The sequence below is a fragment of the Mandrillus leucophaeus genome, unplaced genomic scaffold (assembly GCF_000951045.1).
Source record: "Mandrillus leucophaeus isolate KB7577 unplaced genomic scaffold, Mleu.le_1.0 Scaffold688, whole genome shotgun sequence".
Lineage (NCBI taxonomy): Eukaryota > Metazoa > Chordata > Mammalia > Primates > Cercopithecidae > Mandrillus > Mandrillus leucophaeus.
The window spans coordinates 1,028,391-1,040,657 of NW_012107452.1; the positions used below are offsets into that span (position 1 = coordinate 1,028,391).

Below are 12,267 nucleotides of genomic sequence, written 5' to 3' on the forward strand. Positions count from 1 at the left end.
CTCCCGCAAGCTCCCGCCCAGGTTTGGTCGCCATCTTTCGGAGCGTCCTTTCCCGCGAGTGCTGTAGCCCCGGATCTCAGGCGTCCGTTAGTTACAGAGGCCAATTCCTAACCCCCGCGGCTCGAATCCCGGGGGTCCCGCCGCCTGCCTGCCGACCCTCCCATCCCGGAGGTACAGCGGGGGCGGGGCCCGGCCGGGGGCGGGGCCAACATTGCGGCCGCCGCAGCTGCGCAACGGCGCCCGCCCCTCCAGCCCCTCTAGGGGCGCGCGCCGCCTCTCGCTCCGCCCAACCCGCGCGCGAGCCTGGGCGGGGAGGGGGAGCAAGGAAGCTGCGAGCGCGCCGGGGAGCGCAGCTGCAGGCGTGGGGGCGGCAGGAGCCGCGGAGCCGGCGCTGAGAGGGGCTGCGGCCGGAGCGGGCGGCAGAGACAAAGGCGACGGTGAGTGCAGTGCCAGCGCCAGTCGCGCGTCGGCCCCTACGCCTCGCCCTCTCGGCCCCTTGGGCGGGGTCCCGAAGCCCCGAAGCCCCGAACCCTCGTCCCTGAGGGCTTTGGGGTGAGCTCGGCCGGGCCCTGCCAGCAGCGCGCTGCGGGCTGTAGGCTGAGCTTGCGTCTCCGTTTCAGGTTTGGGCGAGGTCCTTATACCCTAGGACCCTGCCTTAGGTTTTTTTTCTGTTCCCTCTGAGGAATGGTTACACGCTCAGTTCATAATTCACGGCAGGCGGACGGCTGAGGCAGCCAACTGACCGCCTGATGTAAAATGGAAAGGCAGACCCCCTCCCCCCAACTTTTCAGGTCTGGAAGTCGGGAGGGTGGTGCGAGGGGCGGGCGGGGAGGGCCCAGGGTCTCTAGGTGAGGGTCTCGGGGAGCAAAGACACCTGGCTGCGAAGCCCCGACTCTTCGCCGGAGGCGCCGGATGCGTTCCGTCCGCGGGTCCTGCCGCGGTTCTCCCCGGGCCCCGGGCGTGAAAGCCCCTGGCCACCTCGTCGCAGGAGCTCAGCTACTCTTACAGGTTGTTTTACCCAGTGCTTGCTGCTTTAAGTTGCGATTTTAGGCAACGGGTGTGGTAGGTAGCGGCTCCTTGATGCCGCATTCACAGCTGAAAAAAACCCGGATCCGCTGACTTCACTCTGTGTAAGAAACAACACTGGGGATTTCTCTTTAGCTTGCAATTACTTTAAATTATAAGCTTTTTTAGGGGAATTTTGAGGGGTGATGTGCAGTTTACAAAATTTAAATGTTTCGTTGAAGGACCTGGCTTATAGTATGTGCTCAGTAAAGTATTTGTTGAATGAATGAATCTTGAAATATCAGACAAAGCTTATCTCACATCTAGTAAAATTCAGGCACATATCCTCTTGATTATGATTAAGGAAATAATGTCGGCAAACAACATGTATTTTTGATATACGTTTGTTTTTAGTTTTTATCCCACATAACATACTGTTGTGAGTCGGTTCTTACTCTCAATACTATGAACACAGAAAATACATATCAAGTGTGGATTTTCTCTTTTGGTTTGAGAGAGGTTGGTATACGTTTTCTGTTTCTTAAAAACAGGCCTTATTTCTAACCTTTAAAAATAATGGAGAAAAAGCGGGAGTGGGACTGTATTTTGACAACCACCTTTCTATTTCATTATGAATAAAGAAGTTTATGTGTTTTTGAGAAGCGACTGTGGTATGATCTTGCTGCTTTTTGAGCAAAGGAGAACTCTAAATTTGGGGGGAAACTAATGTTGCAGTAATATAATAAAATGTCACCATTTACTCAACAGATATTCATGAAGCACCTGTTTATGGGCTGAGACCTGTGTTGCACACTGTTTCTGGGCACAAGCAAAATCCACAATTATCCTTTTCTTAAACTTGAATGTAAAGTTCTTTCCTTATTATTTATGTCACAAGTGGTGACTGTCTTAAACCCCTAGTGGCTACTTAAGTTGGGAAAGATGGCAGGTGAACTGCAGGAAGTGTAAATTCATAACAGCCTTTAAAGGTTAATAAGTAACTGTACAGCTAAAATTATTGGGTTGAGCTTTTATATTGTCACTTTAATAGAATCTATCTACATTTTAAAACGAAGAGGAAGACATTTAATAAACTAGTGTTTTAATTCTCTCCCTTGGAGACTTTGGTACAGTGTATTTATTGAAGGGTAATGTACTTCTGGTCCTATTTTCTGTAAATAATCTTTGTAATAACATTTTCTATTTTAAAAAACCCCCAAAGATAAACAGTGGATTCCTTTTCTATAAGAAATGTTTTAAAATAAAGCTTCATTTAAGGAATTTTATTTTGTCTTTGTGTTCACCATTTACAAATAAATGCAATTTATAAACTTGATAGTGCTGAAAAGGGAAGGATTATTAGTAATAATTTGTGGTTCCATATGTGGACCTATCTTTTAGTATTTCAACTGTGATAAAACTACTAATTAAAAAGGATGAGATTTGTAGTTTTGCATTTATTCTGAACATAAGGTTGCATTGCCTATTTTAATCTATATATGTGTAAAAAGCAGTAATATTGTATTTATTTCAGGAATCCAGACTAATGTGATCCAAAATCAGTCTTGATCATTATGAAATAATGTAGATATTAATTTTTTTATAGTTAACTTTTGTATTTAAGTGGGCTCTTTTGACTGTTAATGCTTATAATACTTATTACATTGTTAAAGATAATGTTTACATTCAAATAGAACTTTCAGATTTTGGACTTACGGGCTACTAGCTTTTTTTTTTTTTTTTTTTTGAGATGAAGTCTGGCTCCGTCACCCAGGCTAGGGTGCAGCGGTGCGATCTTGGCTTACTGCAACCTCCGCCTTTGGAGCTTGAGCTGTTCTCCTGCCTCAGCCTCCCATGTAGCTAGGATTACAGACATGTGTCACCACGCCCTATTTTTTGTATTTTCAGTAGAGACAGGGTTTCTCTCTGTTGGCCAGGCTGGTCTCGAACTCCTGGTCTCAAGTGATCTGCCCGCCTCAGCCTCCCAAAATGTGCTGTGTTAGCTTTTTATTGTTGTTTCTAGAAATAATAAGGAAAGTAATGCTTAAAATTTAATGATAGAGAATTGTAATACTTTTTCTTTAAATGTATATTTCTCGGAGGAAGAGTTACCTGACAATGTACCACTGATAGTCTGGTGTTGATGACATACCTAATTGTAAATGGTAATAGTGATGATAAAGAACAAGTAAGTAAGGTGTGATGTGTTAAGTGAAAAGTGTTTGGGTTTTTTTTTTTTTTTTTTTTCCGGATAAGCACATTATCAGAATTCTTGACAATCAGCAGCTGCGTTAAAATATATTTTTCCAAGAAATCAGCACTCATAATTTATTTATTTATTTATTTATTTATTTGAGGCAGAGTCTTGCCCTGTTGCCAGGCTGGAGTGCAGTGGTGTGATCTCGGCTCACTGCAACCTCCGCCTCCGTGGTTCAAGCAATTCTCCTGCCTCAGCCTCCCAAGTAGCTGGGACTACAGGTGTGCGCCACTATGCCTGGCTAATTTTTGTAGTTTTAGTAGAGATGGGGTTTCACCATGTTGGCCATGATGGTCTTGATCGATTGACCTCATGATCTGTCTGCCTCGGCCTCCCGAAGTGCTGGGATTACAGGAGTGAGCCACCGCCCCAGCCATAATTTTTTTTTGTACCTTAAAAATACTAGTGTTTTCAAAATATTGTTCCTTCCTTGGAGTAGTTCGTAATGTTTTGAGGCTAAATAAATTTCAGGATTATCTTGTGTTATAATTGCTGGAATATTTGAAATCTTGGTGTTTTCTTCATCAGGGTGTATGTCTGTTGGGGAGAGGGTAGTTCATTTTTTTGTAAGACCTTTTAGAATGATTTAGAAAGCATTTCTTTTTCCTCAGATGTAATTAATAAAGTGATTAATAATGATACTAACATGGCATATTGCAGCTGTGCTCATATTTGCCTGTGTAGATAGTGAGAGTTTTAATTTAAAAAAGTTTATTTAAATACTTCATAACTAATTTCTCACATTATTTTCTGAGATGGGTTACTGTTATGTTTTCAAGTTCCAGTTGTCTTTTTTAAAATTACGAAAGCGTTTATTTAGATTCCTCATCTGCTTGAAGATGAATCTGGGATATTTTGTTAAGGTTTTATAAGATTTTTTTCAAAATTAAAAATGCAAATTGGTTTTGATCTGCTGCATTGTTCTTATTCTCAATTTTCATGAAAGAAATATTTTAACATTTTATTGAACATTGAATGTTAGTAATAGTTTAGTCAGCCTCAGAGGGGGACATTATAGTTTTCCTGGGCCTTCTTGAGAGGAACTTGAGAGAAGCACATGCACGTGCTTACTTTTTTTTTTTTCTTTTTTTTTTTTTTTGAGACAGAGTCTTGCTCTGTCTCTCAGACTGGAGTGCAGTGGTGCAATCTCGGCTTACCACAACCTCTGTCTCCTGGGTTCAAGTGATTCTCCTGCCTCAGCCTCCTGAGTAGCTGGGATTACAGGCGTCTGCCACCATGCCTACTAATTTTTGTATTTTTAGTAAAGACGGGGTTTCTCCATGTTCGTCAGGCTGATCTTGAGCTCTTGACCTCAGGTGATCCACCCACCTCAGCTTCCCAAAGTGCTAGGATTACAGGCGTGAGCCACCGCGCCTGGTCAAGCTTATTCTTAATACTAGCTAGTTAGGTAAGGGCATTTTATTTCTGTTATTTTTCATACTACCTGGAAAAACGTGGAATTTAACTTTTTATTTTTATTTTTCGAGACGGAGTTTCCCTCTTGTTGCCCAGGGTAGAGTACAAAGGCACGATCTCGGCTCACTGCAACCTCCGCCTCCCTGGTTCAAACGATTCTCCTACCTCAGCCTCCTGAGTAGCTGGGATTACAGGCATACACCATCATGCCCGGCTAATTTTGTATTTTTGGTAGAGATGGCGTTTCTCCATGTTGGTGAGGCTGGTCTCAAACTCCCGACTTCAGGTGATCTACCTGCCTCAGCCTCCCAAAGTGCTGGGATTTGAGGCGTGAGCCACCACGCCCAGGTTGCTTTTTTTTTTTTTAAAAAAAAAAAAACAGAGTCTGTTGCCAGGCTGGAGTGCAGTGGTGTGATCTCGGCTTACTGCAACCTCCGCCTCCTGGGTTCAAGCAACTATCCTCCCTCAGCCTCTCGAGTAGCCGGGACTACGGGTGTGTGCCAACATGCCTGGCTAATTTTTGTGTTTTTAGTAGAGATAGGGTTTCACCATTTGGCCAGGATGGTCTCGATCTCTTGACCTCGTGATCCGCCCACCTTGGCCTTCCAGAGTGCTGGGATTACAGGCGTGAGCCACAGTGCCAGGCCAGGAATTTAGCTTTTAAATTATTAATTTTATGCATCCTGCCACCTTAGTTCAAAGCTTAAGTATACTTGAATCTTTCTATAATACTAACAAATAATGAGTAGTGCAGGATTTAGCTGAGACTGCTTTGGGCCCCCATCCAAAGGGAGTTCCTGAATAGAAATGCCAAAAAGACTTGGTCATAAGTTGTCTTAATCCTGACGCTGTAAAATACCTGTTAATGTATTTTAGTCAAATAGATTATGGTAAAACATACTCCCTCTTTTTCCTAGAAAGTATTAGGTTAAGATCATATTAAATCTAGGTACCTTTGAAAGTAACTAAATGATGAGCCCTGATGTATCTGTTTTCTTGCTTTGCCCACTTAGAAACTCATGCTGTGATTTCATATGAAATCTGTATGATCGAATATTTGTATCTTGTACTAAAACATAAAATTATTGACCGGGCATGGTGGCTCATGCCTGTAATCCCAGCACTTTGGGAGGCTGAGGTGGGCAGATCACCTAAGGTCAGGAATTTGAGACCAGCCTGGCCTCTGAAACCTTGTCTCTACTAAAAATACAAAAATTAGCCGAGCATGGTGGAGCACGCCTGTAATCCCAGCTACTTGGGAGACTGAGGCAGGAGAATCATGGGAACCCGGGAGGCAGAGGCTGCAGTGAGCCGAGATTGCGCCACTGCACTCCTGCCTGGGCAACAGAGCGAGAGTCCATCTCAAAAAAACAAAACAAGCTGGGCGCGGTGGCTCACACCTGTAATCCTAGCACTTTGGGAGGCTGACGTGGGCGGATCATCTGAGTTCGGGAATTTGAGACCCACCTGGCCAATATAGTGAAACCCCATCTCTACTAAAAATACAAAAGTTAGTTGGGCGCAGTGACTCACACCTGTAATCCCAGGCACTCGGGAGGCTGAGGCAGGAGAATTGCTTGAACCCAGGAGGTAGAGGTTGCAGTGAGCTGAGATGGCGCTACTGCACTCCAGCCTGGGCAACGGAGCGAGACTATCTCAAAAAAAAAAAAAACCAAAAAAAAAAAACCAAAAACAACTGGCCGGGCTTGGTGGCTCATGCCTGTAATCCCAGCACTTTGGGAGGCCTAGGTGGGTGGATCACGAGGTCAGGAGATTGAGACGATCCTGACTAACACGGTGAAACCCCGTCTCTACTAAAAAAATACAAAAAATTGGCCAGGTGTGGTGGCGGGCGCCTGTATTCCCAGCTATTAGGGAGGCTGAGGCAGGAGAATGGCATGAACCCGGGAGGCGGAGCTTGCAGTGAACCGAGATCGTGCCATTGCACTCCAGTCTGGGCAAAAGAGCGAGACTCCATCTCAAAGAAAAATAAAAATAAAAAAATAGAAACAACAGTATAAAATTAATTTTGTTTCATTTGACTTAATAAAACATTCACTTTTTGTTTAGTAAAGCAAAAATGAATTTTGAGTACATTCAACATTGTGTATGTTTTACACCGTATATACAGTGGGAATTTATGGGTATCTGTAGAACTGAAAGGTTTAATGGGTGGACCTTGGTAACGTTTAAGCAAAAAACAACTTTCAGTGTGCCTTCAAAACCCTCCCTGTAGACTAAGTCTTTCTCTGCTTCTAGATGAGCTTTTAGTGTGATCAGATAGCCTTTTAAGTCACTTTTAGGTAACAAAAAGTCCTCTGGCCACTTGTCAGTCTTATTTTAGTCATTAGAAGGTACAGTATAGTAGTGTTCAAACCCTTGTACATTTCAGAACTTCTCTTTGGCTCAAAACTGCTGTGAACCTAGAAGCTTGTTTTGGAAAGGAAGAGTTCTAGTTAGTTGGCTTCTCTTTTTACTTTGCCAGGTCTTCTTCAGTATGGTATTCCTACCACTTCAGGATGCAGCTCAGTGGAGAAAAGATACAGGGGGAAAGTTGGGAAGGTATAGTTTTATTGTGGCTCATCTGATTGTGATCTGGCATTTTTGCCTTCTGAGTTGGCCCAGTTGTGCAAAGCTGACTCTTTCTTCAGGAGTGCTGGAAATGGTTGAGGAGTCATGTCTAGGAAGCTCCAGCTGTAATTCCTGAGATACAGTTCTCCAGCTTCCTTTATCTTGCAGGTCCATTTTGCCCAGGGTGAGATTTTTCTTTAGTCTTGAAGGTAATTCTGTAACATTTTAACCAGAACTGCCTCTGATTTATTGAGGATATTACATAGACATAATTTCAGTAATTCCACTGGGGTCTCAGCATCCTGTCTTTCCAGCTCCTTCCATAATATACAGTAGACCCTCTGAATCATCAGATTTCACATCTGGGGATTTAGCCAGCCAAGGATAAAAAGTATTTAAAAAGAAAAAACAGTAAGAACAACAAGGTAAAAAGCTACAGTATAACAATTATACGTGGCATTTATATTTGATTAAGTATACATAGTCTAGAGATGATTCAAAGTATACGGGTGGATGTGCCTAGGTTATATGCAAATAGCGTGCCATTTTATGTATGTAACGGACTTCAGCATCCGGGGATTTGGGCCAGGGTGGGGCGGGGTTCCTGGAACCAGTCACCCATGGATACCGAGGGATGGCTGTAAACGTTTCTTCAATAGTACGTCTGTATGTCTGCTATCTGTAATCCATGGCTGCTACCGCCTCTATGCTGTCCCAAGACCACCTCCCTCCACATCCTCGCTTGAGTATTTACCATGCCTTAAATTTGTGGTCCGCTATTATAATTTCTCCTTTTCATACACATTCAGCTCCCTTGCAGCATTTTTCCGTTGTAATTCACCTGGCCAAACCCCCACCCCCACACCCTTCGTATCCAGTTCTCCATCTGTTCTAGCCTATACCTGGGAAGTTGAGCATGCTTTGAGGAAAACACACCCAAGCTGACCCAGCTCTCCCTTTAAATTCATGACCACTGACCTAAGGAGGGCCCTTTGTGCTGCTGGTTGTTTTTGTTTCTGTTTTGTTTTGTTTTGTTTTTTGAGATGGAGTCTCACTGTGTCACTCAGGCTGGAGTGCAGTGGCACGATTTCGGCTCACTGCAACTTCTGCCTCCCGTGTTCAAGCGATTCTCCTGCCTCAGCCTCCCGAGTAGCTGGGATTACAGGCGCCCATCACCATGCCCAGCTGATTTTTGTATTTTTTTTTTTAGTGGTGACGGGGTTTCACCACGTTGGACAGGCTGGTCTCGAACTCTAACTCCTGACCTCAAGTGATCCGCTTGCCTCAGCCTCCCAAAATGCTGAGATTACAGCCCTGAGCCACTGCACCTGGCCTAATCCTTCTGTAATCCTAGTACGTTTCCTGACTGAATCACCACAGATGACTTTTAACGCCTCTCGTCAAACCTCTAGCATCCCTTTTTTCTCTTCATTTTCAGCTCATGACCTTGTTTCCTGTATATCAAAAATGAAAGCAATTAGAAGAAAACTTTTACATGTCTCCTTGTATCTTTACCCATACTTTGCCTTTCCTACTATTCTGTCATCATGGTCTCCACTCGTGCCCCTTTCTCCTCTTACGGACATTGCACTGCTTCAGTATTCATCTCATTCTCCTGCATGCTAATGAGCTGCATCATATCCCCATTTCTACTGGATTATCCCTGTCAGCATATAGATGTACTGAAATATCTCCCAGATGCCACATCTTCCTTTAGTTACTCCTCTCCAAAAAGGTAAATATTTCTTGTCATCAGTGCTCCCTGTCTTGTTTGGATCCACTACAATCAGCTTTTTTTCTCATTTGTTCTACCATAGCAGCTCTTTTTGAGATTATTAAGTGACTTTGTTGGTGGTAAATTCCCTAGTTCTCAAGCCTAATCTCAGTGGATGTAGAAGCAATAGAGCATTTGATGTGGTTGATAACATTGTGTTTGAAATCTTTCTTCCCTTTGTTTCTGGCATATTACTGCCTATTTTCAGTTTCTTTTGTTGGTTCCTTTTCATTGCCCCAACTTCTGAAAAATGAGACAGTGTTTCAGGGACATATGTTTAGACCTCTTCTATATATTTAGTTTTAGTCTCCTGTGATCTCATTCTGTCTAGCTAGAATTATATACATATATATATATTTTAATTTTTTATCATTTTTTTTTTAAGACAGAGTCTTGCTCTGTTGCCCAGGCTGGAGTGCAATGGCGTGATCTTGGCCCACTGCAACCTCCGCCTCCTGGGTTCAAGTGATTCTCCTGCCTCAGCCTCCCGAGTAGCTGGGAGTACAGGTGCGGGCCATCACGCCCGGCTTATTTTTGTATTTTTAGTAGAGACCATGTTGGCCAGGCTGGTCTCAACTCCTGACCTCAAGTGATCTGCCCAACTCGGCCTCCCAAAGTGCTGGGATTATAGACGTGAGCCACTGTGCCAGCCTTTTTTTTTTTTTTTTTTTATTAAAAAAGCTTTTCTTGGCCCAGTACGGTGGCTCATGCCTGTAATCCCAGCACCTTGGGAGACTCAGGTGGGCGGATCATGAGGTCAGGAGATCGAGACTATCCTGGCTAACATGGTGAAACCGTGTCTCTACTAAAAATACAAAAAAAAATTAGCGGGCATGGCGGCAGGCGCTTCTAGTCCCAGCTACTAGGGAAGCTGAGGCAGGAGAATGGCTTGAACCCAGGAGGAGGAGCTTGCAGTCAGCCGAGATCGCACCACTGCACTCCAGCCTGGGCGACAGAGCCTGACCCTGTCTTTAAAAAAAAAAACAAACTTTTTTTTCTGAGGGCCTTCCTCGTCCTCCAGGCTGGAGTGCAGTGACGTGATCTTAGCTCACTGCAGCCTTGACCTCCCGGGCACAGATGATCCTCCTGGCTTAGCCTTCCAAGTAGCTGGGACCACAGGTCTGCGCCACCACATCCGGCCAATTTTTGTATTTTTTGTACAGATGGGTTTTCATCATGTTGCCCAGGCTGGTCTTAGGCTCAAGTGATCCACCTGCCTGGCCCCCGGCTAAGTGCTGGGACTACAGTGTGAGCTACTGCGTCCAGCCTAGAGTTATATATTTCAAACTACAAATGTTATCTTTAGTCTAGATCTATTTCCTAACCTCCAGACTTCTATATATATTTGCCTACTCAGCATTTTTAAGTAGATTTCTAATAGGCATCCCAAATTTAACATCACAACTGAACTCCTTGTCCTCCCTATTCTCCATCACCCTCCCTCCCCAATAATTGTCCCCATTCCAGTCTTCCTCATCCTATTAAATGCCAACTCCATCTTGTAGTTTCTCTGGCCAAAAACCTAGTAGACATTCTTGACTCTCTTCTTTCTCATACTCCCACATCTGATTCAAATAATTAGCATGAAAACATGTCCCTTATCTATCTTAAAAAGTGCCATAAGAATAAATGTAACCACAATTTCCTCTCTTCATCTGCTGCCACCTCTGTAAGCAACCATAATCTCTTTCCTGTAATATTTTAGTAGTCTCTATCTGCTGCTTCTGCTGTTTTCTGTTCACAAACCAGCTACAAGGGCGATCCTTTGACTTAATGCCTAAGTATTCAAGAAGTCTTGACCCTTCATTGTCTGTACGTCCTGCCTGTCTGATTTGATGTCTTACCAGTTTCTCCTTGGCGGCTTCCACCCTGGCCACATATAGACCTCCCTGAGGTTTCTTGAACTTGCCAAGCATACTGTTGCTTTAGTGCCCGTAGGAATAGAGCTTTGTTTTATTCACTGCAGAATCCCCAATATTCAGAACAGTGGATGGCACATAATGGTGACTCACATTTCCTGAATGAATGGCTGCTAATCTTGTCACTTATGTCTTTGGTAACAGCTTATGTGAATGTTTCTATAACTAAAAGTATTTGAACTTCACCTAAAACCATGTAGTCCTGTAAGAATTAAGTAGAAACAAATTTAGATATGAGAGGATGAAGTAAGTTTCAAATCAATTTTTGTGTATGTAAAGTGAAAATACACAGTAAAATGGTAAGGGACAGAGGAGGTAGGAAAGGAAGGAAGAGAGATAAACCAATGGAATAAAGAAAAGGAAAACCTGATTTGATAGTAGGGTGAAAACACCTTAAAAAAACCTATTTTGGGCTTGCCCTATATTTTTTTAAAGTGGTATTTCTTCAATTCTGAGTGTTGGTGAGTTACATGGACTTAGACTCTTCAATTTGGACTATATTATTATCTTTTTTTTTTGAGACTGAGTCTTGCTCTGTCACCCAGGCTAGAGTGCAGTGGTGTGATCTTGGCTCACTGCAAACTCCGTCTCCCGGGTTCAAGCAATTCTTGTGCCTCAGCCTCCCAAGTAGCTGGGATTTCAGGAGTCCACCACCAGGCCTGGCTAATTTTGTATTTTTAGTAGGGACGAGGTTTCGCCACGTTGGCCAGGCTGGTCTCAAACTCCTGACCTCAAGTGATCCGCCCACCTGGGCCTCCCAAAGTGCTGGGATTATAGGTGTGAGCCACTGCGCCTGGACTTACAACTTTCTTTTTATCAGGGATACAGGCTCAAATGAGATTGGGTGCCAAAACTTCATTGTTTTTCTTTTCTTTTCTTTCTTTTTCTTTTCTTTTTCTTTTTTTTGCACTAGTTTTTGCTAAACTTCTTTTGTTAAAGAAAAGCAGTTACTTTTACTGAGCTAGCTCGATGGTATCCTGTGCATTTTTTTTTTGAAAGCTCAAATAGAAGTCTCACAGTTTTAGGGAGGGATTATTTTTTAGTGTGCAAAAATTTATTAGTATGCCTGTCCTCTTAGTACTGTACTGCCTAGTTACTCTCCTTTAAAAAAAAAAAGAACATATATTTATTATATTTCCATGGTAAACTAGCAGCTACAATAACGTATACAACTTTATTGAGTAGTATTTATTAAATGCATATACATATTTGTGCTCCTAAAAATGCTTATACATACTAAAACTGCAGTTTTACTGATAGTTGGGAAATGAAAGTGCAAAAGAAATTAATGATTTGTGAAGTTTTGGTATTTCATTGTATCAAGA

The 12,267-nt window shown here is 43.1% G+C and overlaps 1 protein-coding gene across 3 annotated transcripts in view; it reads left to right on the forward strand.

Moving 5' to 3' along the window:
- The first annotated feature begins 261 nt into the window (after positions 1–261).
- CDC42SE2 (CDC42 small effector 2) overlaps positions 262–12,267 on the forward strand; it is a 118,350-nt gene continuing 106,344 nt past the window's right edge. For 2 of the 3 annotated variants that reach the window (XM_012002438.1, XM_012002439.1), the window contains exon 1: positions 262–437. The gene's annotated coding sequence lies outside the window, so the exon portion shown is untranslated. The remainder of the gene's footprint in view (positions 438–12,267) is intronic. The other variant, XM_012002440.1, reaches the window with a different exon arrangement.